This window comes from Dendrobium catenatum, unplaced genomic scaffold, assembly GCF_001605985.2.
Source record: "Dendrobium catenatum unplaced genomic scaffold, ASM160598v2 fragScaff_scaffold_542, whole genome shotgun sequence".
In the NCBI taxonomy this organism is placed as follows: Eukaryota; Viridiplantae; Streptophyta; class Magnoliopsida; order Asparagales; family Orchidaceae; genus Dendrobium; species Dendrobium catenatum.
The window spans coordinates 968,160-973,376 of NW_021319004.1; positions in this window are offsets into that span (position 1 = coordinate 968,160).

Genomic DNA, 5,217 nt, shown 5'->3' on the forward strand with positions numbered 1-5,217 from the left:
CTTCTTGCATTGCTAAAATCCAAAACTCATCAGTAAGAGCTTGGTTAACATACCCAAAAGTGGTGGTAAGGAATAAAGCTTGAAAGTTTGTTAGGGATGTTAAGCCCTATGAACTTAGTCCCAAGCTAACCAAGAGGGGGGGTGAATTGGTATTTTAAAAATTTCTTTTCACAAAGAATGAAAATCACATAAACCAAAATCACACCACAAAAAATAAATGCGGAAATAAAAGTGAGGAAGCAAGAAAATAAGAACACAAGAATTTATAGTGGTTCAGTCAACTCGACCTACGTCCACTCCTTGGAGGCACCCTCCAAGTATTGCCCTACAAAATGTGACTCTCCTTTAACCCCCACGGCTAGGCGGAGAAGCCCTCATAAGAACCTCCTTTTTGCCACCCCGGCAAGGCAGATAACCTATCTTCTTTTGCTTCCTCCTGAAGCTAGCAGAGAACCACAACCAAAAGCTAGCTCCTTACCTCTACCAATCCTTCCACGGATGAGAAACTCTAGATGAAGAACAAGCAGAGCGATCCTTGAAGCAACCCTTATGAATCCCCTCACAAGCTCCCCCTCACAAGATCCTCTCTCTCTCCCTCTCTCTCTTTCTCTCCTCAAGGCCTTCTCAGGTCAAGGCAGAAGCCAAAGGTCTTCTAAAACGTTGAACAAGAGCTCTTAAATAGAAGAGCTTCAAAGGAGCTCATTAATTGCAAGTTACCGACATTATCGTCCAGACCGATATGGATATAGGCCTGACCGATCAGTAAAAAACTCATAAGATCGGCCAGAGTATCGCCCTGGATGCAAAACTGGACGATTGAAAATTGGATTGATCGTCCAGGTCGATCTCACAATCATCCTGGCCGATCAGTTCAAATCATGGGAAAATCATCCTGAGAATCGCCCTGGATATAAGCTGGCTGATATTTATTATCCTGAAGTAACTAAGGTTTTTAAATAGATCGTCCTGGCCGATCCTTCGATCGTTCATGATGATATGATCGTATCAATCATCCTTAATTACTCCCTTGATTTCCTGATCAATTAAGGCATAATTTGTGAATATCGTCCAGGCCGATCAATGATCGTCCTGGCCGATAATTTAAAAATACATTATACCTTAATTGTCTATCGCGGCAACTTCTTTCTATTTTTAGCTTATCGTCCTGGCCGATACACGTATCATCCAGGCCGATATGTTAATAACGGTTGCCTTAATTAAGAATCCATATTTAGACTTTTTATGTTAAGCCTGATCGTTCAGGACGATGTAAATATCATCCTGGCTGATATGAGTAAAAAATAAAAATTCTAAATCTTTCAAGTGTGTGTGTGTGTGTAGGGTTACTTAGCATCAGTCTCTTTGCCAATTACAAGTAGACTCAAGTAGTGAAAAAACAAAAGTACAGATTGATTTAACCCTAAACCTACGCAATCTTGAACTGGCTTCATATGTTCGTCCGATCTTCGATTCCTGAAAGTTAAAAGCAACAAGCAGTCCAAGAAAAAATAGTGTTTGTCAATCATCAAAACATAAGCCATGAAAGAAGATTTGCAACAATCTCCCCCTTTTTGATGATGGCAAACACAAGTAGGAAAAAAAACTCAAAAAAAAGTTCATTTTGAATTTCAAAGTTACAAACCCATCCCCTTTTTCCTACCACATCCTACTCCCCCTTTTGTCATCACAAAAAGAGGGTCTAGACACACAAAAGAAAAAGAGAAACAACACAACAGAAACTAAAATAGACTAAAAAGACAAACTACATAAAATAGGAAACAAACAGCAGAAAACACAGACTAGAAAAATGAGGGACCCTGATCATCAGATGGAGGTGGTGGAGGTGGCTGCTGAAAGTAGCTGGCAAGCGTGGTAAACTGAGCATTGAACAAGGCGATGTCCTGGTCATGCTGCTGTTGCTGGTGAGTCATGTAGCTGTCAAATCTGGCTAAATTCTCAATGCGGTGCTGCTCGTAGCGGGCAATGTCCTCAGAGTGTTGCTGCTCCTATGCAGCAACGTAAGCGTCAAAGCGAGTCTCCCATCAATCAAACCTTTCTATCAACTGATCAACCAGTGAGTGCTGGTGTAAAGGAACAGGGTCAGAAAAGGGAGCGGGAGCGGAAGCCTCCTCCTCTCTAGCCCCCCGAGGTTCCTCAGGGTGGAGACGAGTACTGTGAAGGGTACTGAAGGAACTATTTGAGTAGAAGGGAGTTGGGAGATTTGGTGGAATAGGATACTGAAGTTGGTATTTGGTTTCAAGGACATAGGCTATGATGTGTCCTAAGGCTAGATTGGGTTTCCTCTTGTGACCTGGATCGCGGATTATGGTTAAGTGATCAATGTATCGAAAATTAGGTCCACAGTATTAAATTCTCTATGAGCCATGATGTAGAAAGTAGTGAGGGAAAGTAGAGGGGTGATGTGGATTCGGTCCCCGGCTTTTGGAATTATGGAGGTGCAAAGGACATGTTGGATTGTCCTAGCACCTTTGACTAAAGAGCTAGTCTCTCCAACATGGAAAAGTGCATTGGTCTGGCGAAGGAAGTGATTTGCCAATGACCAGTCAAGGTCAGGATCAGAAGCAATTAAGTGCATCTTATCCCCAGTGGTGGATAGCTATAAAAGATCAACACAATCCTGATATGTAATTTTGACAGGGCGTCGATTCACATAGGAGGTCAGGGCTGTGAAGGTATGGTTATTGCGAAGGTTTGCAAAAAATTTTTGAAGAAACTCGGTATTGAAGGGGAACGCAAGAGACAGGATAAACAAAGGGAGGTGTGAGCGAAAAGATCCATTACCGGGTATGAGATGTGGGAAGGATTGCTGATTCTAGAGACGGTTATCCCACACTCTTTGTAACGATGGTAGGCGGCTTCATCTTCTTCTTCCTGGTCAATCCTAGCCCTCGAAGAACTCTCAAAAGTTTGTCGAACACGTTTCCCACAAGCCATAGAGAGGAGTTAGCAATAAAACACAAGAGGAGAAAGGGTGGAAAGTGAAAAACTATGGCTGGAATGGCCTGAATTTAAAGAAACGGCCATATCGTCCTGGCCGATCGCAGAATCATCCAGGTCGATATGGCTCAATAATTGCGTACATGCCGATTGGTCAAAAAGACAGTCAGATCATCCGGGCCGATCAGATATCGTCCAGGCCGATTAGACACAGGCGATCGGCCCGAGGAGTCAATCCGGACGACCGTTGAAAAAGTATATCGTCCAGACCGATTATGTGTATCATCCAGGACGATGCATAATAATTGACCATACCGGTAGAAGTTAAAATGTTTTAAATCCCTACCACGTTTATCATCCAGTACGAACAGTGGATCGGCTCGGACGATTGTCCAATAATGGATCGTCCGGGGCCGATTTTAAAGATTCAAACGTGCTGACACGTGGATCATCCAGGATGATCCAGTGTATCGGCCAGGATGATGCACATAAAATGCATCGGTCAGATGAAACATTCTATCGGCTAGGACTATCATCATGATTGCAATATAGTTCGATCAGATCGTCTAGGACGATATAGTATCATCCAGGATGATTGGTTACAGCAAGCACAGAAAAGACCAGCAGATGGAAATTGAAGAGATTTTGCCCTATCGTCCAAGATGATAAACGTATCGGCCAGTACGATGTGACTAGAATTTGAAAGATAATGAAGGATGGTGATGATCAAGGCCCTCAAAAATAAAATAAAAGAAAAATAGAAGAAAAGAAGAAGAACAGTAGTAAAAACTTAAAAACAAACAAATGAAAAAAAAAATTTAATTAATTTTGTTTTTTATTTTTTTTTTGTTTTAGCAAGGCATTTCATATGATAAAATCTCAAATAGTTTTAAACTTTAGAGTTCCAAGAGATCAAGGAGTTTAATAAATCCCAATCAGAAGAAGGTAGACCATCTGATTCTGTTAACCCTAGATCGGACATCCTTCAGGGTACAAAATTTCTTTTAGAAAACAGAGGCCTAACTCAGAATAACTAAATAGGATAAGAAGATCCATTCAAGACTTATTTACAAAGAAAATATATCATAATTAATAAAACAAAGTAATTTGTCTCAATCATGAAAATTGAAATCAAGTCTTTAAAAGCATCACATAATCAATGAGTTCTCTAAGTTTTAAGAGTTTTAGCAAAGAGAGGATAGCTTGTATTTAGTGGGCTCATTTTATGCCTCTTGTCACTTTTATTGGATCTTTGAGCATCTTTTGATTCTTTGATACACTTTTGTGTATATAGCTTTTTTTTCAATTTGGCTTCATTGGCCTCTTTCCTTTTTAACTCTTGCAAGCTAGAAACTCTTTAATATACCCTTAAAAAAAAACTTAGTTGTGAGTATATCCTCCAAATATTAGAGAATAGAAGCTCTCTCTCTAATATAGGGAAGAACAATCCATAACACAAAATCAAAATCATGTGATAAATGCAATGGCAAGATTTCAAAGAACTTGAAAGATATATAAGAACTTTGGCTTATTATGCATAAGATAAATTAATGTAGAAAGATAAGAAAAGGATCTTAATTAAAAAATCATTAGTTAAAATGAGTTTAGATTTTTGTTTAGAGAAGAAAATTATACCGCTAAACAAGGTCAGAATGAGGAAAAATATCAACGGTATTTCTCCCTTTAACTAATTTAGAAAAGCTAAACACTATCTCCAAAACTCCAAAATCTAAAATCTTGAAAAGATTCAACATATGGAAAACCAATTTTAAAAAACAACGTGAAAATAAAACACATAAAAACACAAACAAAGCAGAAATAAAACACACTTAAATAAAACATATTTCAAGAATTTACTGAAGCAGCCGATTTGAGCAATTTATGAGCTGCGAGCCTTCATATGTCCAGTTATCCTATGCTCCCACAAGGTCTTTGGTGAGAGCACTTCTGCAAAACTCAACAACAGTCAGATTTAGGAACCCAAATTGATATGGTCCCCTTCTTAGGAAAAGTAGAATGCAATGCAGATATGTCATGCTGTGAATTATGCATCTTAGGTCTCCACACCCAATGTGTACTACGGTGAACGGTGCAAGTGTGTGAGATGTGTCTTAGCATGCCACATAAAAAACATCTAATTCCAGGAAAAGGGTTTCTTAAATGGTTTGAGTTATAATGCCTCTTCCTAGATTCCGACTTAGGATTAAAAGTAGTTGTCATTCGATTTTTCTTACATGTATCCAAATCATTTTGAATCCT